The 27,410-nt window shown below is 43.9% G+C and overlaps 1 protein-coding gene across 5 annotated transcripts in view; it reads right to left on the reverse strand.

Moving 5' to 3' along the window:
• Positions 1-27,410, reverse strand: part of GABRG3 (gamma-aminobutyric acid type A receptor subunit gamma3) — a 529,212-nt gene that overhangs the window by 209,265 nt on the left and 292,537 nt on the right. The window lies entirely within an intron of this gene.

The raw sequence follows: 27,410 nt of genomic DNA on the forward strand, positions 1-27,410 counted from the left end.
GAGCTCTCTGTGGCAGTCCCACAGCTCTCTACAGGCAAGGCCCCAGGTATTGATAGGCTGCCATCTGAATTTTACAAGCATTTCTGACATCTTATTGGTCCTGACTTTTTTCTCATGGAGCTTGAGTGTTTCCAAGAGAAAGAGCTGCCCCTCAGTTGTCACAGAGCAGCGATCACCTTGCTGAAAAAAGAAAAAAAAGCCGGGGGGAGGGGGATAATCTCTCTGATTGACAGAATTGGAGCTCTATTTCTCTTCTCTCTTCTGATTCTAAGACTTTATCCCAGGACTTAGCTAACTGGCTGGACTCTTTGATACCCCAGGAATACAATAGGTTTGATCTGAACTGCTGTATTTTTGATCATTTGTTTTTAATTAATTATGTTTTACTGTTAGGACCAGGAGAAGGCCTTTGATAGAGTTAACCATAGTTATCTTTTAAATCTATTAGAAGCTTTCAGCATTGGGCCAGTGTTCTCTTTGTATATTTCTTTATTGCACCATAACATTTTTAGTTTCCTAAAGATTAATGGGGGTCTTAGCCACTGCTTCCCAGTTCACAGAGGCATTCGTCAGGTGTGTCCTCTGTCTGGGGTGCTGTATGCTCTTAATTTGGAGCCATTCCTGCACGTCCTCAGAAGCTGTCTGACAGGCCTTTCTGTACCAGGAGTGCCAGATGCTTTCCTGGTTAGTCTGTCAGCCTGTGGTGATATCTGTTGTTATCACATTTGATGGTGATGTGCAGGCACCTCTCGCTTGTTTACAAGTGGATGAACAGGCATCTTCTGCCCACATTAACTGGGTTAAGAGCAATTCCATATTACTAGCCTCTTGGCCAGGGCCGGCTCTGGCTTTTTGGCCGCCCCAAGCAAAAAAAAAAAAAAAAAAAAACGGGGAGGCCAGAATGGCAAAGCAAAAAAAAAAAAAAAAAAACTGGAGCGCGGGTGCAGGGGGACCAGCTGGCGGGGGGAGGGGAAGGGAGCAGACGGGAGAGAGAGAGAAGGGGGCGGCCAGGGCTACAGTAGGGGCGCTGCCACACGGCCCCTCCCGCTGCGCCGCCTCCTGCTGCGAGGGCTCCGCTCCGGTTGGCGGGGAGGGAAAGAAGAGGACTGCCCTGCAGGGTGCTCTGGTTCTCCGTGCCGCCGCCCCCTACAGGGCGGCTGGAGCGGAACAAGAACAAAACAAAACAAAAAGCGGCCGTGCCGCCCTAGGATTGGGCAGAATGCCGCTTCCAACAATCTGCCGCCCCAAGCACCAGCTTGCTCAGCTGGTGCCTGGAGCCGGCCCTGCTCTTGGCAGTGTAATGTTGCCGCAACACTTGCAATGGGGGCACCTCTGGGAATAAGGTGCTGGGGATCATTTTTGGATCTGAACAATATATGCTAAGGAACTGGGAAGGGAATGAGGAGATGGTGCTGGCTCATCGATGAACTCTTTTGGGGGCGGGTTTTGATTGACAACAATTTTGTGGCCTCAATGTTGTGGCACCGGCTAGTGTGACTGGACCTTCCCTGAGGCCTTTTGGACTAGACACAGAAGCATATTAACCATTTTTTAAATAACTGCCACTGTTCAATGTGCTCTGCTTTGCTCTTCCTCCCATTAGATGAAGGGGGCCAGCGGCTCATCGATTTATTCAGTAGTGCAGTGGCCTTCTGCCTCCAGTCTGTTCAGTGGTTGCTGTACTCTGACTCCCCACTGGTCTAGAAGTCCCTTGTTTTTTCTCTCCTCTGCCATGTTGGGGGATGGGACTTGACTCTCACCTATTTCGGTCGGTACCTGGTCGATCAGAGTCCAGATTTGACTCCATTCTATAATGGTCTCTTTAATACCTGGCAATTTCTGCAAAGTGTGTGGCTGGACAAGGCATTTTCCAGTTTATGGCTCTTAGAAGAGGCACTGGTTTTTAACCCCCTTTTCCCCACTGAAACGTTCTCCTCCAGGAGTCTGTTTTCTGCCTTTATTCAGGCTGGGTTCACCAAGCTGTTCCGCCGGATTGTTCCTAGCTGGTCAAGCTGGAAGTCAGAAAAAGTCCCTGCTGTTCAGACCAGAATCCAGTCTGTGCCTTTTTTTGGCTAAGAGCCTCTCTGAATACCAGGTTTCAGAGTAGCAGCCGTGTTAGTCTGTATCCGCAAAAAGAAGAACAGGAGGACTTGTGGCACCTTAGAGACTAACAAATTTATTAGAGCATAAGCTTTCGTGGACTATAGCCCACTTCTTCGGATGCATATAGAATGGAACATATATTGAGGAGATATATATACACACATACAGAGAGCATAAACAGGTGGGAGTTGTCTTACCACCTCTGAGAGGCCAATTAATTAAGAGAAAAAAACTTTTGAAGTGATAATCAAGCTAGCCCAGCACAGACAGACAGTTAGATAACAAGTGTGAGAATACTTACAAGGGGAGATAGATTTCAATGTTTGTAATGGCCCAACCATTCCCAGTCCTTATTTAAACCGGAGTTGATTGTGTCTAGTTTGCATATCAATTCTAGCTCAGCAGTTTCTCGTTGGAGTCTGTTTTTGAAGTTTTTCTGTTGTAATATAGCCACCCGCAGGTCTGTCACTGAATGACCAGACAGGTTAAAGTGTTCTCCCACTGGTTTTTGAGTATTTTGATTCCTGATGTCAGATTTGTGTCCATTAATTCTTTTGCGTAGAGACTGTCCGGTTTGGCCAATGTACATGGCAGAGGGGCATTGCTGGCACATGATGGCATATATCACATTGGTAGATGTGCAGGTGAACGAGCCCCTGATGGTATGGCTGATGTGATTAGGTCCTATGATGATGTCACTGGAATAGATATGTGGACAGAGTTGACATCGGGGTTTGTTACAAGGATAGGTTCCTGGGTTAGTGGTTTTGTTCAGTGATGTGTGGTTGCTGGTGAGTATTTGCTTTAGGTTGGGGGGTTGTCTGTAAGCGAGGACAGGTCTGTCTCCCAAGATCTGTGAGAGTAAAGGATCATCTTTCAGGATAGGTTGTAGATCTCTGATGATGCGCTGGAGAGGTTTTAGTTGGGGGCTGAAGGTGACAGCTAGTGGTGTTCTGTTATTTTCTTTGTTGGGCCTGTCTTGTAGGAGGTGACTTCTGGGTACTCGTCTGGCTCTGTCAATCTGTTTTTTCACTTCAGCAGGTGGGTATTGTAGTTTTAAGAATGCTTGATAGAGATCTTGTAGGTGCTTGTCTCTATCCAAGGGATTGGAGCAAATGCGGTTATATCTTAGAGCTTGGCTGTAGACAATGGATCGTGTGGTGTGTCCTGGATGGAAGCTGGAGGCATGTAGGTAAGTGTAGCGGTCAGTAGGTTTCCGGTATAGGGTGGTATTTATGTGACCATCGCTTATTAGCACAGTAGTGTCCAGGAAATGGACCGCTTGTGTGGATTGATCTAGGCTGAGGTTGATGGTGGGATGGAAATTATTGAAATCATGGTGAAATTCCTCAAGGGCTTCTTTTCCATGGGTCCAGATGATGAAGATGTCATCAATGTAGCGCAAGTAGAGTAGGGGCGTTAGGGGACGAGAGCTAAGGAAGCGTTGTTCTAAGTCAGCCATAAAAATGTTGGCATATTGTGGGGCCATGCGGGTACCCATAGCAGTGCCGCTGACTTGAAGGTATATATTGCCCCAAATGTGAAATAGTTGTGGGTGAGGACAAAATCACAAAGTTCAGCCACCAGGTTAGCTGTGATATTATCAGGGATACTGTTCCTGATAGCTTGTAGTCCATCTTTGTGTGGAATATTGGTGTAGAGGGCTTCTACGTCCATAGTGGCCAGGATGGTGTTTTCTGGAAGATCACCGATGGATTGTAGTTTCCTCAGGAAGTCAGTGGTGTCTCGAAGATAGCTGGGAGTGCTGGTAGCGTAGGGTCTGAGGAGAGAGTCTACATAACCAGACAAGCCTGATGTTAGGGTGCCAATGCCTGAGATGATGGGGCGTCCAGGATATCCAGGTTTATGGATCTTGGGTAGCAAATAGAATACCCCTGGTCGGGGTTCTAGGCATGTGTCTGTACAGATTTGTTCCTGTGCTTTGTCAGGGAGTTTTTTTAGCAGATGGTGTAGTTTCTTTAGGTAATCCTCAGTGGGATCAGAGGATAATGGCCTGTAGAATGTGGTGTTAGAGAGCTGTCTAGCAGCCTCCTGGTCATATTCCAATTTATTCATGATGACGACAGCACCTCCTTTGTCAGCCTTTTTGATTATGATGTCAGGGTTGTTTCTGAGGCTGTAGATGGCGTTGTGTTCTGCATGGCTGAGGTTATGTGGCAAGTGATGTTGCTTTTCCACAATTTCAGCCTTTGCACGTCGACGGAAGCACTCTATGTAGAAATCCAGTCTGTTGTTTCGACCGTCCGGAGGAGTCCACGCAGAATCCTTTTTTTTTGTAGTGCTGGTAGGGAGGATTCTGTGGGTTAGTATGCTGTTCAGAGGTATGTTGGAAATATTCTTTGAGTCGGAGACGTCGAAAGTAGGATTCTAGGTCACCGCAGAACTGTATCATATTCATGGGTCTGGAGGGACAAAAGGAGAGGCCCCGAGATAGGACAGACTCTTCTGCTGGGCTAAGAGTATAGCTGGAAAGATTAACAATATTGCTGGGTGGGTTAAGGGAACTACTGTTGTGGCTGCTTGTGGCATGTAGCAGTTTAGATAGTTTAGTGTCCTTTTTCCTTTGTAGAGAGGCAAAGTTTGTCTTGTAAATGGCTTGTCTAGTTTTTGTAAAGTCTATCCATGAGGAAGTTTGTGTGGAAGGTTGGTTTCTTATGAGAGTATCCAGTTCTGAGAGCTCATTCTTAATCTTTCCCTGTTTGCTGTATAGGATGCTGATCAGGTGATTTCGCAGTTTCTTTGAGAGTGTGTGACACAGTCTCTCAGCATAGTCTGTGTGATATGTAGATTGTAATGGATTTTTTACCTTTAGTCCTTTTGGTATGATGTCCATCTGCTTGCATTTGGAAAGGAAGATGATGTCTGTCTGTATCTGTACGAGTTTTTTCATGAGGTTGATGGATTTCCACTCCATACGGCTAAATGCAGTGCCTTGCATAATGAAAGGTTTCAGAGTAGCAGCCGTGTTAGTCTGTATCCGCATATCTGTCCACATATCTATTCCAGTGACATCATCATAGGACCTAATCACATCAGCCATACCATCAGGGGCTCGTTCACCTGCACATCTACCAATGTGATATATGCCATCATGTGCCAGCAATGCCCCTCTGCCATGTACATTGGCCAAACCGGACAGTCTCTACGCAAAAGAATTAATGGACACAAATCTGACATCAGGAATCAAAATACTCAAAAACCAGTGGGAGAACACTTTAACCTGTCTGGTCATTCAGTGACAGACCTGCGGGTGGCTATATTACAACAGAAAAACTTCAAAAACAGACTCCAACGAGAAACTGCTGAGCTAGAATTGATATGCAAACTAGACACAATCAACTCCGGTTTAAATAAGGACTGGGAATGGTTGGGCCATTACAAACATTGAAATCTATCTCCCCTTGTAAGTATTCTCACACTTGTTATCTAACTGTCTGTCTGTGCTGGGCTAGCTTGATTATCACTTCAAAAGTTTTTTTCTCTTAATTAATTGGCCTCTCAGAGGTGGTAAGACAACTCCCACCTGTTTATGCTCTCTGTATGTGTGTATATATATCTCCTCAATATATGTTCCATTCTATATGCATCCGAAGAAGTGGGCTATAGTCCACGAAAGCTTATGCTCTAATAAATTTGTTAGTCTCTAAGGTGCCACAAGTCCTCCTGTTCTTCTTTTTTCTGAATACCAGGTAGTGCTCCTTCAGCAGGCTGCTAAGTATTTGCAGAAAGTTTTTGCAGCAGTTGTTCTTCCAGAGAGGAATCCTATGTTCCACTCACTAGTTGCCTCCCCATCTGTGGACAAGATCCTTGTACAACCAGGCCAACTATTGTCCTGTATGGGCTTGGTGAATGTTCCTTTTGCACCCATGACCAAGAAGCAGCTCTATGGCATGGGTGTTTAGGTGTGGCATTATGCCACCCTCTCTGATCTCCCTGATACAGCCTAGAAGATGCCCCTGTCCTTGGGTGACTATGTCTCTGGCTTGGAGGAGGTTGTACAAAATTCCTATTTCTGAGAGCTCCAGTAACTTGTGGTGGAGATTCCTGCGTAGCATCGTATCAACCAATAGTTTTGTGCACCATATTACCCTGAAGTGTCTGCACAGTCCCCCTTCTATTGGGCTTCAGAAATGATATTTCACTTTTCCGTACATTGCCCCTGTTTTATCCCTCTTTTTTTTTTTTTTTTTTTTTTTTTTTGCGCAAAAGTTTTTTTGGCTGTTTGGGACTGGGTTTCTCCAAGCTTCTGTTTGCTCTCAAAATGAGATACAATGCACACATTCAGTCAGTTTCCTGCCTGGCTAACTTTTTGCTGGGTCAGGCAAAACTAGTTGTTTTGAAATCTCACCAGAACAGAATAGCTGGGATAGAGCAGTGTAACATGCTAGGATTGTTCTGCACCCTGACTGTGAAGCAGCTGCAGATTGATTGTACCTTTTATAAATTGATTTGTAACCTGGATACTTCTTGGTTGACTTGGTGTTAATAATATTTTGAGTGAAGTTGGTGAGGATGATGCTTTAGAGATCCATGTTTAATATTTGTTTAGACATGTTTTGCTTTATTTTATTAATATCTTTGAGTATATATTGTAATTTTATAACTTTTAAAATAGCTTTTAATGTAATTTTATGTGAACAAGTGTGGTTTTGTGTCATCTCTCTCTTTCTCATCTCCCTGATTCTAAATTCCTTCCTCCTTTCCTCACCTCTATGTCTCCTTCCACATTCCCCTCAAATTCACTCACTACTTTTGTCAATGCCCCTCTGAAGCCAACCCATTCTCTGTTTCCTTCCCCATATTTTGCCTCATATAGTTCATTTTCTGTTCCCGCCCACCCCCCACCAAATGCATACAGAAAAATCCATTCTATGATCAGTCCAAATACACAGGAAGAGATGACTTTCTAGTCCTCACAAACCATTTTCCACTCATTCGTCAGCCCATTTCATCAGTCTTTCAATTCTCCCATTTCTCACAGCTTTATTGCTACCAGCTGAATCTTCTAGACCAGGTGGGTCTTCTTCAGTCTGCCTTGCCCTCCTGGGCTATGGTGTCTACTGAGGAGGAAGCTGCTGCTGCCCTTCTAGCCCCACATGGGTCACTCAGCCTCACATCTCCTTTCCTGTCTCTCCCTTGAGATGGGGAGCTGTGATGCAAAACACCCCCTACAAGGCAGTATGGAGAAGACTCTGGTGCCGCTCCAGCCTGCTCAGCAGTGGGAGAAAAAGGACACTGGAGGCTGGGGGAGACAGTGATGGGAGGGGGACAGTGGAGCGAAGGAAGGAACAGTGAATGGGAGGCAACTTCTGGGGCACCTTGGCCCAGATCTACAAAGGGATATAGGCATTTCAATGCCTAACCTTTAGGTGCCTAGAAAAATCACTGGAACAACAATGGGCTCCACAAACACTGAGTTAGGCACCCAGGCTCCCTATACAATGAATGGGGAGAGAGAGGTGCCTAAGAATGGGATCCACAAAAGCCAGCACACCAGGCAGCTCCCCGCCTGAGCTAGCCAATGGGAGATGATGATCAGCAGGGTGTATCCTAAGTCCCACCCATCTCACGGAGTTCGATGCCTAAGTCTGGGCTGCAGGGAGGTGCCTCTCTCTGCATGTGATCCACAGCTGGGCACACTACTCCTAGAGTCCGGCAGCTTCCGCGCCTAAGCCGGTGTTTGTGAGAATGAGTTAAGCACCTGGCTAATGCACACTAAATGGTTTGGTGAGGGGTGAAAGGCGATAAGGCAATCTCCCTTATAAAATTTAGTCCAGTGGTGAAGGTACACTCCCAGCATGTAGGAAACCTGGTTCAATTCTTCTCATTGCTTAGTGAGGAGAAGGGATTTGCCCAGGGGTTTCTCACCTCTTAAATTAAGTATCCGAATCACAGGACTGTGGAATATTCTGATGCAGGGGGGTGTCTCTCAGTCTGTCTTATTGAGGATGTTAAACTGTAATGTTTGATTATTAATTGGGCTAGAAACTGAGTGAGAATCACTCTATAGCCCAGGGATTAGGGCACTTATCTGGAAAGCGGGAGATCCCTGGGCAAATCCCTTTTCCACGTTAACCAAAGGAGGGAATTGAACTAAGGTCTCCCATATCCCAGGGGAATACTTCATCCACGAAGCTAAAGGCTACAAGAGAGGTTGTCACCTTCTCGCTTCCTCTGGCTTGTGGCTTGTACTGGGGCTGAGGCAGCTAGCGGCCTGCCTGTGGCAGCAGCAGTGCACATACTCAGAGACAGAAACTGAGGCTCCAAAGGGACTTCTACAGTGAATTTACGGAGTAAGATTAGGTGCCTGCGGGGATAGGCTGCAGCTAAGCACAGGTTTTGTGGAGCATGATGTCTAAAACTGTGGTTTAGGTACCTAAATCTCTCTGTGGATTTGGCCCACTGAGGACATGGAAGATACAGGAGTAGGAGGAAGGTATTGGGTAGACATTGGGGAGGAGAGGAACAATAGGATGTGAAAGGCTGGAGGGGGAGGGTGTGGGAATTCTGGGAGAAAGAACAGGAGCTGAGGAAGACTGGAATACCGCAGGAGAGGTGAGAGGAAAGGAGCAGAGGGCAAGAGAAGGCTCTGCAGGGATTAAAGAGGGGGAGAAGAGGAAGGGAGGAGGACAGGTCTGTGGCAGGCTCTGTGGCAGGAAGAGACACTCACAGCCAGTGTGAGGGAAGTGAAAGGTCTGCTAGAGTCAGAGGTAGTTTTGGGGGATAGGAAAATGAGCTGTCTTGCCAATACATGTGTAATCAGAAAGTCAATCTTGGGGATAGATCTGGTCAATAATTTTTCAACAAAATGATTATGTTGGAAAATACTGATTTGTCAAACCAGAAACTTTTGACAAAAACGTATCCATTTTAATGAAACTTTTGTGGGAAAGGTTTCTCAGGTCTAGGATGTAATTTCTGATCTGAGAGAGAGACTGAGGTTTGAGTCCCTGTTCTGCCTCACAGGTGACCACCAGGCTATTGGATATTGTGGGATTTCCTTCTCTCTCCTTTTGCCAAAAAAATCCAAAAGCTGTTTGGTTTGTCCTGTACACCATGGGAAAACCTTTGAAATCTCAAACACTGTAATGGGACAGGAAAACTGTTTCCTGTCAGCTCTCTACTTGGGGACCACACAGAGTCAGACATTTCAAGTGCAAAGAAGCTCTGTTGACCTGAGGATGAGAAGTTCTGGCTACTGCTTGATTCTTAACATGTTCAGTGTTCACATTACTGTCATCAGGAGAACCCCAGTTTTCAGTCAAATGAGGGTTTGCCTTGTTTGCATAGTGGAATAAGGATCCACTGAATGAACCAGTAATTATGTAAAAACAACCACCGTAACTGAATGTTACTGAAGTGATATGACCACTATTTTGAATAGGATATGAACAGGGCTAGTAAAAAGAAAAAGACAAAAAAGAAATTGCAAAAAATGTAGATTTTTTTATAGTGTTTCAACGTTTTTGAAAACTCATATTGAACTTTTTCCCCAAAAAACCTCTCAGTTTTAATTTTTAAAAGATACTGGTTTTTGAAGAAAAACGCATTTTGAACAGAAATAATTTGATCAAAATTTTTCAACAAGCTCTATATAAGAACCATTTTGTCTACCAGAGAGACAGAAATTTGAGACCTAAAAGACTATTGTGGGATAGAGCATTAACATGTTTTATTGTTCTTGATGTATTCATACAACAAAGTAACTATAGGCATTTTTCATATTATAAATGAGGCTCTTATACATACATATATATATGCCACCACCACCACTTTGTGGTCACTGCAGCACTATGCGTTTTCTTGGAAGTCTCCCGTACAAGTACCAATTAAGCCTTATGTTGTTTATCTTATTATAGCTGATAGGTGCAATGACCAGCGTCATCTGGCAGCAAATTTTGTTAAACCTTGGCAGAAAATATTGCTGTATTTTCTATATAAATCAATAAAAACCTAAAGTACCAATCCCCAAACTAAATCTGTTTATAAGCTGTTGGGAAGAACCTTATATCTTCTAATGGCATCTCTTTTAGGTCAGACAAGAAAAGCTGTAGAGAATTTGAGTAAAGCGTTGACTTGGAGGGAAAAAATGGGATTACCTTGCACAAAGCATATATTATTAAAGTTCTGAACAGCTGTGTTTCCCTTACTTCAGTAAATATCTCTGGTGATGTATTATAACGTGGCTGCTTTCTGTCTACTAGAGGCAAGCTATGTTGTCTCATCAAAATGCTGATTTTTAAACCAACATTGTGAACAAATACATCTTTAAAATTATAAAGTTCCCTTTGTTTGAAAATCATTACTGATACTAGTAAGCTTGTCTAGACTTATCACCTCAGTGTAGCTCATTTGATGATAATGAACAAAAGAACACACACCGTAAATTACCGGTTGTACCTTTCTCTGTCTTTTTATATTGAAAAAGGGCAACAGACCTTCCAGCATTAGAAAATGGGCTACTAACTAGCTTCACTGACTATTTGTTCTAAGGGGTTATCATTTTTATCCTTCATATGAGATTGTAAATGTTTTGGAGAGAGTTGAAAAAAAACTAAGTAAATGGTGCTTTTTGAACAAGTTTATAGGAAATACTCTAAACTTTGTTTAGCATGCTATTCGAATAAGTAACCAGGCTTCTGGGCAGTCCTGTACAGCTGGCACTGAAGCCAGCCCTGCTGCAGCTTCACTCCTATCAGTATTAAAGCTATCTCAGATAAGTCTACACATGCTGCAGTCTCACACCTTGATTGCAGTGTAAACATTCCCTCCCTGAGAACTAGCTTTGAAACATTCTCTACACTTGCAAGTTAGAGCACATTAAATCAGCCCCGGGCGCCATAACTCCTAAGGTGTCCACACTGACAAGGCACTTAGAGAGCCTGGACTCTGCAGCTGGAGTGCTCCTGGTAATCCACCTCCATGAGAAGTATTAGGGTTACCATATTTCCACAATCAAAAAAGAGGACACTGGGGGGGAAGCCCCACCCTAGCCCCGCCCCATCCACTCCCTCCCACTTCCCACCCCCTGACTGCCCGCCTCAGAATCCCAACCCCCCCCCTGCTTTTTGTCTCCTGACTGCCCCGACCCTTATCCACTCGCATGGGTGGCAGGGTTGTAGAAATTTTGGTGGTGCCCAGAACCCACCTAAGGCTCTGGGAGGGGGGTTGGGTGGGGAGAGGAGGTCTGGGGTACAGGTCCTGGGCTGGGGATTATGGTGCAGGAGGGGTGCAGGCTCTGGGATAGAGTTTGGGTGCTGGGTGCAGGCTCCGGGCTGGGGCAGGGGGTGGGTGTGCAGGAGGGTGTGAGGGATGCAGGCTCTGGGATGGAGTTTGGGGGTAGGAGGCGGTGCAAAGGGAGGGGGTGCAGGCTTTGGGAGGGAGTTTGAGGGCAGGAGGGGGTGTGTGGGAGGGAGTTTGGGGATAGGAGGGGATGCAGGGGTGAGGGCTGTGAGTCTGAGGATGAGGGGTTCATGATGCAGGAGGGGAATCAGGGATGGGGCAGAGGATTAGGGTGTTGGGGGATGAGGGCTCTGGCTGGGGCTGGGAATGAGGGGTTCATGATGCAGGAGGAGGCTCAGGGCTGGGGCAGAGGATTAGGGTGCAGGGGGCTGGGGATGAAGGGTTTGGGGCGTTGGAGAGGCTCGGGGCTAGGGTGGAAGGGCAGGGTAAGGGCAGCCTGTCTTCCCATTAGTGGATGGGGGCACTAGGACTGGGGTCAGCAGACAGCAGTTGCTGCCGGCTCTGGCAGTACAAACAGGCAAGGGAGAGGCAGGCAGGGAGGGGGGGCCCCGCAGGGGGGGACGCACGGAGTGGGAGTGGCAGGTGGAGGCCGGGGACCCATCCAACACTCCCCTGCTCCCTGACTGCCCCCCCCAGACTCCCCTTACCATTCTGGCTCCATGTGTAGGCAAAACACGCTGCCCGGTGGGTCAGTTTGTGTGTTACACAGGGCTGCAGACAGAGGGGGGGGGGAGCAGGGGAGGGCTCTGGCTGCTGGAGGCCAATGGGAGTGGCTCAATCGGCCCAGCCGCCCAATCAGCAGCCGCACTCTGCATGGAAGGGAGGGAGGGAGGCGAGGGAGAAAAAAAACCCGGACATTTTAACCTTGTTACCAATTCCTCCCGGACGGCTATTTAGAGATGCAAAAGCCGGACATGTCCGGGGAAATACGGACGGATGGTAACCCTAGAAGCATAGATCTTGCTGCGCCCGGGCTAGAGCGCCCGGGTGTCAGTGTGGACGACATGTTGCATTACTGCACTGTGATTGGCCTCTGGAAATGTCCCATAATCCCCTGAAGTCAAATGGCCACTCTGGTCATTGTTTTGAACTCGGCTGCAGGCATGTGATTATTCCCTTTCAAAGCTCCATTTCTGACAGCCCACATACTTATCTGCTCCAGGACACAGAGCAAACCATTACTGTGGAATGCTCCTTCTGCAGAGGCAGGGGTGTGTGTGTGTGTGTGTGTGTGTGTGTGTGTGTGTGTGTGTGTGTGTATATATATATATATATATAAATAAAAGAGAGAGAGTCGGGGGGGGGTAGAGACTGATGTCTGGTTTCCCCCTTCCCCCTGCCGCTGTCTGAACTTACAAGATAGCATGCTGACACATTCTGCCCACCAAAACCCAAAACACTCTGTCTCTCCCCCCACATACACATAACATACTCCCTGTCACACTTCCCATCCCCTCATTTGAAAAGCAGTTGGCAATCTAGTAGGATGCCCATGGAACAATGGGATTGGGAAACCTGCATCATGTGATGCTGTGCTGCCCCATTAGGCATTGCAAACCCTTTCCAAAGAAAGCTGCAGCCAATTGCACACTGTGATAGCTACCACAATGCACTGCACTCTGTGGCGTGGCAAGAGCTGCTAATGTGGACATGCTACACAGTCACAGTATGAACACACAGCAGCACTTTCCCTTCTGCTGTCTCTGAGGGTGGCTTAACTCCCGGCGCTCTACATCAGTAATTGTAGACATAGCTTCAATCTCCACTGACCCAAAGTAGCATGATCCAAGCACACTTTACCAGTGCACCAAGTCAACCACTACTAATTGTACATTTTTAAAATGCAGCATTGGGGAATTTGCATCCAAAAATCAAATACTTTACTGTGGATAAAGGGACGACCCACAACTATAGAAAGAAGAACAGGAGTACTTGTGGCACCTTAGAGACTAACAAATTTATTAGAGCATAAGCTTTCGTGGACTACAGCCCACTTCTTCGGATGCATATAGAATGGAACATATATTGAGGAGATATATATACACACATACAGAGAGCATAAACAGGTGGGAGTTGTCTTACCAACTCTGAGAGGCCAATTAATTAAGAGAAAAAAAACTTTTTTCTCTTAATTAATTGGCCTCTCAGAGTTGGTAAGACAACTCCCACCTGTTTATGCTCTCTGTATAACTTTTTTCTCTTAATTAATTGGCCTCTCAGAGTTGGTAAGACAACTCCCACCTGTTTATGCTCTCTGTATGTGTGTATATATATCTCCTCAATATATGTTCCATTCTATATGCATCCGAAGAAGTGGGCTGTAGTCCACGAAAGTTTATGCTCTAATAAATTTGTTAGTCTCTAAGGTGCCACAAGTACTCCTGTTCTTCTTTTTGCGGATACAGACTAACACGGCTGCTACTCTGAAATCTGCCACAACTATAGCAGCATCAAGATGTTTCAGACCACAACTGAGTACTTTTTATATGGGGAATTTAAAACAAAAAGTCAAAACAAACAAAAAACCCTGGACAAAGTTCAAGAACAGAGGGATTGGATATCTCGGGATTTGGAGTGGGACATGAATTAGAAATTTAGGAAGAAATTGGTACTGTGCATCAAACTGAAACATGCATTTTGCTCCATACATGGAAATAATCTCTGCAGTCAGATATTTAAAGAATACTCTTGTTTCTTCTGCAATTCCACATCATATGGAGGAATATGGAAATAACTGTTTTATATAAAAGCTAAAACTGAATTTGATACTCACATTGGGCAGGTTATTTGATAATAAAAGACAAAAGTACAGTATTTTCTGATTTGGCAGAGATATGGTGCCTAACATAAAAAGAAGAAGGCGATAAGATTGATAAACTGCCATACAGTATACCATTTCTTCCAAATTAATTATCTTGTAAGGAGGCCAAACTGCCTTTCATATGCTGGGATACAGGCAGCATGTTCAAGAAGCCCAGACCTTGATAGCACGGCCTTAATAGCCAGGAGTACAGATGAAACTTCTCTGATATTATTTTAGCTTTGTTAATGGTACAGCTGGCAGAAGTACTGCTTATTGCATTTCCCCCCTATTTCCACGTTAGTCCTTAGCATCTTTTACACTTCTGTGGGGCAATTCTATATTATCTGACTGACTTGGTCAATGTTTACCTCTCCCCATTCCTTCCCTCTCCACACCCCAAAATTCTTTCCCTCTATTTGTTCTGCTTCTGATCCTCTACGCGGCATCTAACACTGAATAAAACGCACAAATGGCTTCTTTCTCCAGCTTGACAGTTCAGCAAGCATGAAAGTTTCCACAAAATGCTTGAGAATTAAACCGCATAATTTCCATTAAGTGGAGCTGCATCATTTGAATGCTAGGTATTCCACTGAAGTATACTAATAAAAGGAGTATTTATTTTTAAAAATCCGCCATTAACATTGTTATAACCCCTAGAGAATAATGTTCTTTGTTGCTATGAAAACATTTAACATTTTCTATATAATATGTGCTATACATTTGCTCCCTGCATAGTCCAAAATAGCCTGAACCTTCCTGGTGTGCTACGAAGCTCATCTATTTTCCACAGGCATTTGAAAATGAGGCAAAGGGAAGGGAATTCTTGAAGGAGAAGGTGATTTGAGCTTTAAATTGCCTGGCTTTTTGATGGTGCGTTATATACTGAATTGTATTGCTGTAATTTTAGGGTATTGTGTGTGATGTACTTTAAAGTTATATCAGTGGTGCCTAGAGGGTATGAAGAGATGCATTTTTTTAGCATATGTAAAAATCTAAAGAAACATAAGAAGCAAAATACAATTAAGCTGAGGATATAGCTTTTTGCACATTAGATAGTCCAGGGAGGAGTTTCCAGTGGTGGTTTCAAGAACAAAAAAGTTAGTTCTTCTGGCAACTTACTCACAGAACAACAAAATCAGCTCAGAACCGAAACTAGAGTAAATCATAGTAAATACTGGATGACAGTTTAGGCAGACATGGTTATTGACAAGGACACCTGTGGCACAGTGAATCACCTTCCAAAAGCACGGACATTTAAATGATGTAGCACTAATATTTTCATTTTCTAATAAAAAAGAATGGACTGCTATCAATAAAGAAGCATTTTCATTTTAATCACAATTGATCCTTTATACATTATAGAGTTACTTGCCTTGACTCCATAGCTAAGACTATTATTTCCATAGCTAAGGCTAATAGATTTCTATTCTAAAACTTATTTTCAATCCCCCTGCCCTGCAACTTTTGCTTAGAGTCACTCTTTTCTTTGTAAAATAGAATTTGAGAAGAACGGCTTTTCTGAGAATTGTGAAAGTTCAGGATCAAAAGTGTTTATAGGCTACTTAATCCAAAAACACGTTGCAGAAATTTTGCCAGTGTTTTTCTCTGACATGATTCTTATCACTATGCATGAATGGATGACTCAATCCTCTAATATAAGCATGTCACACAGCAGCGCCAGGAAGAAACTGCCCTTATTCTCCCCCCCCCCCCCGCCCCCACACACACACACAGTGTTGCCAATCCCAACCATCTAGAAGTCATGAGTCAGGCTCTCCCAAATCATCCCACTGACTAAAAAACTGATATTTAAAATAAGTGAATTTGCAAAGGAGGAGGAGGGGTAAGTGTTTGCCTTCTGAATTTATGCCTTTAGGGTGCACTTGGGCCACATTTGCAAGTTTTTCTCTGTAATCGTGTAGCTTAGAAACACATTTTAAAAAAAGGTTGAAATTCTTGTGATCATGTCCTAGAAGGAACTTGGGCTTTAAGTAAAAAACACCAAATATTGTGAGACTCATGATAAAAATCACAGGAGTTGGTAATAACACTGTCACATGGCAGGGATCAATACCCAGTGCATGCCATTATATTTGTTTTTTGGCCTACCTAGAGTCAGGATTTTTACTCCCACTCCCTCCTCCTTGCACCATGCAAGCAGGCTGTCCTAGGTGCTTTCCTGCTTTGCTGGAAGGAAAGCTGTCTGGAATTTTGCAAATTTCAAGTTCGTGATCAATGTTTTCATCAAAAATTCAATTTTTGACAACAAATAATAAGATCACACTAAATTTGGGGGAAGGTTTGCCCAGCTTTAGTTGGAAGTAGCTGCAGCTGCCTAAGGCACTTGCCACGTTATTCAGAAAACTTTAGGAGGGTCACACTGAAGGCACAGAAATATTTGGAGTCTCACATAACAAATACCTTAAAAATCTCCTGGTGGAACAGAAATCCTGGAAAGGACAAGGGGGGTGGGGAAGGGCTACCTAAACAAGCCTATGTTAATCAGCTCTCAAGCCCTTCAGAATGTTCAAATTGGACCCAAGCAGCAGGCTAATTACATTGTCCTTCACTAAACAAACTGTGTGAGCTTATACGGATCGGTCTTAGACTTTTTATGTCTATCCCCCTTTTGCTGTATTCAATCACGTTATATTTAGGACCCTACCAAATTCACAGCCATGAAAAATGTGTCACGGACTGTGAAATATGGTGTCACCCCCCCGGTGAAATCTGGTCTTGTGTGCTTTTACCTAAACTGTACAGATTTCATTGGGGAGACCAGTATTTCTCAAATTGGTGGGGCTGACCCAAAAGGGAGTTGCAGGGAGGTTGCAAGGTTATTTTAAGGTGGTCACAGTATTGTCATCCTTACGTCTGCGCTGCCTTCAGAGCTGGGCGACCAGAGGGTGAGGGCTGTTGGCCGGGTGCCCAGCTCTGAAGGCATCGCCCCGCCAGCAGAAGTGCAGAAGGGTGGCAATACCATACCAGTCTTTCCTTTCTTCTGCACTGCTGCCCTCAAAGCTGGGTGACCAGAGAATGGCGGCTGCTGACGGTGGGCCCAGCTCTGCAGGCAGCAGCGCAGAAGTAAGGGTGGCAATACCATAACATGCCATCCTTACTTCTGCGCGGATGCTGGCGGCAGCTTTGCCTTCAGAGCTGGGCTTCCGGCCAGCAGCCACCGCTCTCCAGCTGTCCAGCTCTGAAGGCAGCACCGACACCAGCAGCAGCGCAGAAGTAAGGGTAGCAGTTCCACAACGCCCCCCTACAATAACCTTGCGACCCTCACAACTCCTTTTTGGGTCAGGCAGGGCCATTCCTAGGGTGCAGCGAATCAGGTCAACTGCCCCGGGCACTGCGCTTTGGGGGTCCCCATGGGTGGGGAGGTGAGGTGGGAGGCAGGTGGGCGAGCGTGGTGAGGAGACAAACAGGGAGGTGAGCAACAGGTGGGAGGGGGCGAGGAGCAACCCCCACTACCAGAACCTCCCCCTTCCACCAGCACCTCCTGCCTGCCAGCGGGCTCCACCAATTAGCGTCTCCCCATCCCTCCCAGCACCTACCACCTGCCATGAATCAGATCAGTTTTGCGGCATAGGAGGCGCTGCAGGGGGTGGGGGGAGGAGCGAGGTCACAGCGTGCTCAGGGGAAGGGGCAGAACTGGGTGGGGAAGAGGTGGGAAGAGGCAGGATAGGGGTGGGGCCTTGGGGAAAGGGGTGGAGTGGGGGCGGGGACTGGGTGGAGCCAGGGGACCACTCCTCCGGCAGATAGGGGCCGAGTTTCTAATGTCCCGGGTCCCCCACCCCATAGGGATGGCCTTGGTGGCAGGACCCCTACAATTACAACACTGTGAAAATTCAGATTTAAATAGCTGAAATCATGAAATGTACCATTTAAAAAATCCTAAGACCATGAAATTGACCGTGAACTTGGTAGGGCCCTAATTATATTGTATAAGAATCTCGGAATCAGTGTACGAAGCTATACAGTAATAAATGTTGAGAGAGGCAGCTATCTCTATTTTCATATACAGTAACTTCCTGCAGAGGAATAGGGGGAAGTTAGTATCAATATGATATTTACAACTGCATACACAACTCTGACATGAATTTCCCATAAATTATAATAATTCTCTATTACCATTACAGTTAGATTAAAAATAAAGATACAAATCCATTCACGCTGTTATCTGACTGGAGTGAATCCATGCCAGGGATAAATTTGGCCCATTTATAGCTATAGTACTGTATATGCTGTTGGAGTGTTTGGACAAAGTTAGAAGAAACTTTTGGATGCAAAGATTCTGAATGCATCTGCAGAATTTTATGAGCCTTGGCTATAAAAGTGAAAGACCATAAAAATGTTAGAGACACTTAATACAGTCATGTATTGAGTCATATTAAAGAGGATGGATAAAACAGAAAGCAAACAGAATAAATGTTTGGCTAAACAGACTTTCTGAGAAATAAATTATTAAGGTTAGTACAGAATAGAAAGAATTGTGGGGAACTTCAGAAAGACCTAAATAAGGTTGGCATCTGGGCAACATGATGGTAGATGAAATGCATTGTTGACAAGTGCAAGGTAATGCCCATTTAAAGGAACAATTTAAACTACTCACACATGTTAACATTTTCTAAATTTACTATATTTATTCAGGGAAATAGCTCGGTCTCACTGGGGACACCTGAGGAAACATCTGCACAGTGCACATTCAAAAAAACAAGGAAGGTTAGCTGCATTAAGAAAGGATAATAATGAAAATATAATACCACAAATTAGTGATTAAGCCATCACCTTGAATATGGTGTTGAGTGTCGGTCGACCTATCTGAAAAAGTGTGTGGCAGAAATAGAAAAGTCCAGAGAAGGGCAATAAAAATAATGAGGTATAAAAACTTCCAGATGCAAAAGATTAGAGGAGAATCATTTAATTTAGAGAGAAAACAAAGACACAGCAGAGGTTTAGAATAGGATGGATGATCTAATGGCTCCACTATTTATGATTTTCTACAGACAAGAAATAAAATAGAATTATACTTTAAAAACAACAAATTTAAAACTGCTAAAAGGACAAAACTTTTTACAAATGCAAAATTAACCCATGAACTCATTGCCATGAGATATTGAGGCCAAGAGCTTAGTAAAATAATAAAAACAGATTTGACATTGATATGACTAAGATCATCATCTTCAGTTACATCATACAGTATATAAAAATGTAAACCATCATACTTCAGTTCATAAGCCGTTTGCTATCTACTAGGGGATCTGAAGAAACTTCTCTAATGGAAAGGGATTTTGCATTTTTCCATTATTTTTTTCCATTTTTCTCCTCTTTCTGAAGCATCCTGTACTGGCTGCTCTCAGATATAGGAAACCAGTCTTGAAAATGATGAGGGGGCTAGGACACATGATTTATAAGGAGAGGCTGAGGGAACTGGGCTTATTTAGTCTGCAGAAGAGAAGAGTGAGGGGGGATTTGATAGCAGCCTTCAACTACCTGAAGGGGGGTTCCAAAGAGGATGGAGCTAGGCTGCTCTCAGTGGTGGCAGATGACAGAACAAGGAGCAGGGCCAGCTCTGGCTTTTTTGCCTCCCCAGGCAAAAAAGCGTCCCGCTGCCCCCTGGCCCCAGCGGGGAGCGCGGCAGGGGAGGGTGCCGAGCCCAGCCGCGGGCCTGCTCTCTCCGATCGGCCAGAGCGCCGGGGGGAGGGCGGCGAGCCCGGCCGGGGCTCCGCTCTCCCCGGCGGCCGGAGCGCCGGGAGGAGGGCGGCGAGCCCGGCCGGGGCTCCGCTCTCCCCGGGGGCCGGAGCGCCGGAGCGCCGGGAGGAGGGCGGCGAGCCCGCTGCGGCTCCGCTCTCCCCGGCGGCCAGAGCGCTGCTGGGAGGGCGGCGAGCCCAGTCGCGGCCCCGATCTCGGGCCGGAGCGCCACACTATGCCGTCCCCCTCCAGGTGCCGCCCCAAGCACATGTTTGGTGGGCTGGTGCCTGGAGCTGGCCCTGACAAGGAGCAATGGTCTCAAGTTGCAGTGAGGGAGGTCGGATATTAGGAAAAACTATTTCACTAGGAGGGTGGTGAAGCACTAGAATGGGTTACCTAGGGAGGTGGTGGAATCTCCATCCTTAGAGGTTTTTAAGGCGCGTCTTGACAAAGCCCTGGCTGGGATGATTTAGTTGGGGTTGGTCCTGCTTTGAGCAGGGGGTTGGACTGGATGACCTCCTGAGGTCTCTTCCAACCCTAATGTTCTATGATCCTATGACAGGTCATCTATGACCCTCAGTATAGCAATTCCTATCTTCCTGTAAAAAGAAAGAGATTAAACAGCTAGGCCCCCAGTCACAAAGACTGAATCAAGAAATTTAGCTGTGTGGTATCCAGAACTCATGGAACAGAACTTCTCAACTTTAAAGTGCAGATTAAGATCCAGATTCTTTCTGTATGCAGTTTATAAGAAGTCTGCTCTCGGCTACCAAAATGTCAATAATGAAAACTCAGCATGGGATATAAAATCAAGCTGGGTTCTTTCTGGCTTCTGCCTCACCAGTAATAAGATTCTGCAATCAGAACTTCATTAATAATTCTGTTTATGATACATGAGACAGAAAAGAATACAACGCTATCTGCCAGACCAGAATTTGTTTTTTTCAGGCTAATGGGAGGAAAAATAAAATAAAATAGTTGAAATCATTATTTTTGTCAGAAAATTAAATTGATGAGTCTTAATACCAAATAGCTAAACTGTAAATTCATAGAAGGAGTTTCTCTATTCCAAGGGATATATTTGGTGAAATGGAATTTTTATGTAGAAAGAGAGGATCTGTTTTTCCTACGCACTAGTACAATAATAGATTTGTATGAAATTTATGGAAACTTTTTCACAACATTTCTTGCAATTTTTTAACCATTCTGGGTTTCATGATTTTGCATACCAATTTTTATAAAATTGTTCTTGAAATTTCAGGAGACTGATCATTTTTCACATTGAAGCATGCATAAAATTGAGTAAATTAAGCCACTTTTGGTTGAAACTTCACATTTGCATATGGTTAACCTAACAGGCATATATGTGTGTGTGTGTAGCCGGTAGGCTGTATATTTGTTGTGATTGGACTGAGCAAAGGGCTGAGATCCAACATCTGAGTTCCATTCCCATCTCACCTAAAGATTGGCTGCATCGTACCACAGTAGTTTGACACTTTGAACTTTGTTCTGTTAAAAGAACACTTGTAGAGTTCTAATTCTCTAAATTGATTTGGAGTTTGATAAAGCACATGTAATTCATCTAAATACCTTAAAATAACTGGAGCTGCTAAATATATCAACTTAAATTAGTAAATTAAGTAACTGTAAACTGACTTTGGAGATTAGGTGCTACCATTGGGAAAAACAGCAAAATTCTAGTAAATGAATTAATTTCTGTAATTACAAATATATCCAGTGCGTGACCTGTATTTTAGAGTTAAATCTTTGTTAGTCAACAGCAAAAGGTTAATTAAAAAAAAAATCTAGTTGTTCTGTGGAGACTTCACTGGACATGTCAGCAGGATGGCAAACACCACATTGAATTCTTCCCTATGCAGTGATTGGATATGGGTCTGGGAGAGAGAGGAGCTGCACAACTCACATCTGGAGCCTTGAGTAGTTACAGATGCACAGCAGGAAAGCCCATCCCTTACTTCCTGCTGACAGTTGTCCCCATACTGGATGATGGGAATGCCACATTAAGGATGAGGAAAGCAGTGGACGTGTTATTCCTTGACTTTAGCAAAGCTTTTGATACAGTCTCCCACAGTATTCTTGCCGCCAAGTTAAAGAAGTATGGGCTGGATGAATGGACTATAAGGTGGATAGAAAGCTGGCTCAACATCAGGCTCAATGGGTAGTCATCAATGACTCCATGTCTAGTTGGCAGCCGGTATCAAGCGGAGTGCCCCAAGGGTCGGTCCTGGGGCTGGTTTTGTTCAATATCTTAATTAATGATCTAGAGGATGGTGTGGACTGCACCCTAAGCAAGTTTGCAGATGACACTAAACTGGGAGGAATGGTAGATACACTGAAGGGTAGGGATAAGATACAGTGGGACCTAGACAAATTAGAGGACTGGGCGAAAAGAAATCTGATGAGGTTCAACAAGGACAAGTGCAGAGTCCTGCACTTAGGACGGAAGAATCCCATGCACTGCTACAGACTAGGGACCGAATGGCTAGGCAGCAGTTCTGCAGAAAAGGACCTAGGGGTTACAGTGGACGAGAAGCTGGATATGAGTCAACAGTGTGCCCTTGTTGCCAAGAAGGTTAACGGCATTTTGGGCTGGATAAGTAGGGGCATTGCCAGCAGATCTAGGGATGTGATCATTCCCCTCTATTTGGCACTGGCGAGGCCTCATCTGGAGTACTGTGTCCAGTTTTGGTCCCCACACTACAAGAAGGATGTGGAAAAATTGGAAATAGCCCTGCAGAGGGCAACAAAAATGATTAGGGGGCTGGAGCACATGACTTATGAGGAGAGGCTGGGGGAACTGGGATTGTTTAGTCTGCAGAAGAGAAGAATGAGGGGGGATTTGATAGCTGCTTTCAACTACCTGAAAGGGGGTTCCAAAGAGGATTGATCTAGATTGTTCCAGAAGACAGAACAAGGAGCAATGGTCTCAAGTTGTAGTGGGGAAGGTTTAGGTTGGATATCAGGAAAAACTTTTTCACTAGGAGGGTGGTGAAGCACTGGAATGGGTTACCTAGGGAGGTGGTGGAATCTCCTTCCTTAGAGGTTTTTAAGGTCAGGCTTGACAAAGCCCTGGCTGGGATGATTTAGTTGGGGATTGGTCCTGCTTTGAGCTGGGGGTTGGACTAGATGACCTCCTGAGGTCCCTTCCAACCTGATATTCTATAATTCTAAGCAGAGGGTAGCTAGAGAAAAGCCCACATCTGCTCACCTGCAGAAAGGTCGATAACCGGCAACAGGCAATTTGGTTGATGTTTTTGTTCCACAAACGCCAATATTCCTTTAATTAACCACCATGGCTTTATGTGGATCAAAAACAACAGGAAACAATTAATAATAAAAAAATAATCAGATTAGCCCAGTGAGATAGCTCTTTATTTGTATATCTCACATTATTCTTGGCTCAGTCTCCAGCTCAGATGTATTTCTAAAAGTGGTAAATCTTCAAACTCTGCCACACAGATTGTTCCAGACATTAATGATACAGTAAACGTGCAGTCCTGCACTTTCTGACACTCTATATACCACAGTTGGTTCTTGAACAATCAGCTGCCATGTGGTATGGCTGCTGGCAGTCGTGCTTCTGCCTGACAGGGTGGAGCAAGCGCAAGCTCATGCTGAGCATGTAGATGAGAGGTAGGCTCAAGAAGCCTCCTTGATACATGGCCTCAGGTAGGTCCTGAGGAACAGGGAGTAGCCAGAGATAACCTAGGCCATTTTTCTTTTGGCTACTATTGTATTTGTTAATGTTTAAAAAATGCAAGAGGCTGAATGCTCCTTTTGCTTACACTGGCCGAGAAGAGCAAAAGCTCAGGCTTTGGGAGATGGAGGATGGAAGAGGCGAGGAGGCGTATGGCTCCAGTACATGTTTCTAATCTCTCCAGAGCCTGTGGGAGGCATCACAGGCATCTTATTAAGGTAGGGCAGGAAGATGTTGATGGGTAAAAGGTTGTTCCTCTTCTAACCAGGTAGATTTCCAACAGGAAATCCACACAGAAGTTAATGCTTTTCCAAGCAGTTTTAACTCCCCTTCAACACCGTTAGCCCCATCCCAGGAAGTAGAAATGCATGCAGGGGTTTGGGGGTTTTTTGTACCTTTTGCTTTTTACACGCACAAACAAAACCTTATTATGAAAGAACCACACAGGCACACTGAGATCCTAATAACCATATTTACTAATTATATACAACGTGCAAGGCCTGGCTACATATATACATTGGCTTCTCAGGCAACGTTCGATGGCATCTGAAACATAGAAGACAGTGAGGGTCAAAGCTAATTAAAGGAATACTGCCCAATTCCTATACATTAAAGGAAGGCAGCATGATTCCCAGGGACCAGGAGTTGCCTTGGAAATGCCACAGGCTTGTACCCAGGGAATTGGCTCCCAGAACTACTATCCTTCCAGTTCATGGGGCTATAGCCTGTTTTCCTGCGGTGCTCTAGATTCTGCTGTATCACTAACCACAAATGAGTTCAGAAACCACTTCAGAGGTGAGAGAGAAGGGAATACCATGAAGTGAACTATGCAGCATTTCTAGCTAATGTTTCCTCCTCCCATGGGTTTTCCAATAAGAGGGAATGATTAGGAGCTAGTAATCAAAATAAGTTAAATTACCACAGTAAAATGGCCCCATCCAGCCCACTGTATTCTTCTGATTCTTCCTGGCAACCAGACCATTTGATTCCAATGTACAAAAAGCAAAGAGAAAGGCTAGGAGCCAGAAGGTCTTGCAAGGACCTAGCTCAGTCTAAAATGTATTTGGTAAAAATTAAAGGAAATGTTTAGAAAAGGTGCTAAGTTTTAGATATTAACATAGTTAATGTTCAAGTGTCTGTGCAGCAGGATAGGTTATAGTATATGAAGTCTGAGTAGGTTTTTTGTGGTTACCTGCAATTTAACTTTCAATTGTGTGCACGCGCATGGGCATTCTGCTGTAAATTCTACAACCATTTAGGTTTTTGTTTTATTCACAAGACAACACATTGTGGAATCTAAATTTGTAATAAGGTCCTCCCCTTGGAAATTTGGCATAGCTGACAGTAATAAATCATTCAGCCATTCACCTCATAAGTCCTCTGGAGCGTCATGTATCTTCAAATTGCAATGTGTGTACATAACACTGAAAATATAATGAAGCTATAACACAAACAAATCCCTGAGGAGATGCTCTACATGAAAATTTACAAAAGAAGTGCTAAGATAGTGCTAAAGGTAGCACTAAAATAGCCTTCAAGGAAAGGAATGTCACTTGATAACTTAAAAATAACCTCTAGTGAACGGCATTATTAGAGCAGGTGAGAAAGTTGCAGAATCATTTTGTTATAGTTTTTCATGTGTTATTTGCATACATCAAGAAAACTGTAAAACTGAGACAAACGAAACTCTTGACTATGCCCATATAACTGCCATTTCCTCAGATGGTGTTGCATGCATGCACCCAAAGTTAGAAAAATCTTTTAGACAAAAAAATCTAAGTTATGATAAAACAAGTCAGGCCAAGATCAAGTTTGAAATTTAGCTATGGGCCTGAACCTTCTGATGTTCAAATCTTATTCAGTGCAAAGTGAAGAGTTGTTATTCGAAATAAGATAGTGGCACAGAATACAGCTTAATTGCTTTCTGGAGCTGCCCCCAACAGTTATTATGCCTCCAAACTGAAGAAAGGACTAGGATGATTTCTCTGCCTGTCAAGAGTTGGCCATCTTCTCTGGATATTGATAAAACTGGGGTGTCAAGCTCATTTGGCAGCGAGAACCAAACTCCATTTTTGATTATGGTCCATGAGCGGGGGTATACATTTAAAACTACACACTACCTTCAGCAAGATAGCAATGGGAGGTTTACACAAAGATCCAGGGTAAAATATGGACTTTATGTTCTATATAAACTATTATTTGTTTGTTGAGTAACTTATTGTCACATTCAATTTCTCTGGGAAAATCTGCTTCCTTGTAGAACTGCTACAATTTTGTCCATTATTTCTCTTTCTTTCCCATCCTATTTTTCTGTTCTCTCCGTATTTCCACCTATCTGTGGGCTTAACTCCCACCTCCTCTCCCATTCCATTCACTAAAATGATCATCAATAAAGCAGTTCATGTTGACAATATAGCATTATCATTGGACTTTAAAGTTGACACTCCAGTGAGATTAATATAGACAGGGGAGTTAACAAATCTAAGTAATTGTTTCAGGCTGTCTACAGACTCAAAGACATTTCAGCACTAGTAACATTTGGAAGATTCCTTTTTATTTTTAATGACAAGTTAGATTCTACACAATCTGAATACATCAAATGGGCTGAATCTGGCTCACAAGCTGTATGTCCTAAAGCATTTTTTGCCCAGGATTTACATATCCATCAAGTTCATAAAAATACTCGAAAGTTCATTTTTTAAAAATGGAATGGAATCAATTGCACTGTCTTTCCCCAAAAAAAACATTTGCCTTGTGGGAGGAAAATACCTCCATGCCCACCATACTTGGTTCCAAATCCTGTTTCAAACTGGACAAGATGAATACTCTTCTACACTACCAATATACTTCCCAGGAAAAAAAAAAGTAGTATGTATCACATAAATGTGTTTATCAAATGGTGCTACCTCTCTACTTATTTTATAGATATGATGGGAAAATGATATTATTTAAAAGGAAAAAGAAAATGATAGCTTTCCCAGTCCTTCACTCCTATCTACAGAGTACATTCCCTGAGATACAGGATTTATCAAAGTGTACACTTTTTGTTAGAGCCCTTTTTAAAAAATATTGACAGCACATCACTGATGATGAATGATCTGTTTCAGGAAGAGGGAGTACTCTGTGAAAAATACATTTTTAATGCCTTTTTCACCCGATCATCCTAAAAAGAATCTTTTCCCCAAAACTTTTCATGCATATGAGTGCAGGTGAATGAATAGGAGAGAATAAACACACTCCTTACTACGGATTGCATTTAAAAAAAAAATTAGGTAACTATGTGAGCTTGGCCAGAAGAAAATTGTCCTTTTGGAAGGGAACGCCAGTTAGAGTAGGACTGAAATTGGATTCATTACTAAGCACTCATGAGTCACACAGTCAGAATGTTCAATGTGCTGAACATTCCCTTCCTTTAGAAGGCAAATCCCACCTCAGGGGATAAACAACTGGGTTTTTTTTGTTTGTTTGTTTTTTTGTTAAACCATTCAACTTTTATTTTTGGGTACAGAGGCAATCAGGAATGTGCCTTTAGCAAATTTTAAAAAACGATTTAGAAAGTCATAAACCATGTTTGTAGGAACCCGAGGTATTTGCATACACACACAATACCTAGCATGATGATATTAGGAGTTAGCTTTCACATTCCTGACTTTCTTTTCTAAAAAATCTCACTAAAACTTGACTTTTACCATATTAAGGAGAAAAGCCTATGATGAGAGTCAGATACAGTAAACCAAATGCCATGCTTGTCCTTTTAAACATCACTTACCACATTTGGATCATGTTTGTAATTACATTTCTGCAGCAGCATAATGTTAATTGAGATGT

Source organism: Chrysemys picta, chromosome 1 (assembly GCF_011386835.1).
Source record: "Chrysemys picta bellii isolate R12L10 chromosome 1, ASM1138683v2, whole genome shotgun sequence".
Taxonomy (NCBI): Eukaryota; Metazoa; Chordata; order Testudines; family Emydidae; genus Chrysemys; species Chrysemys picta.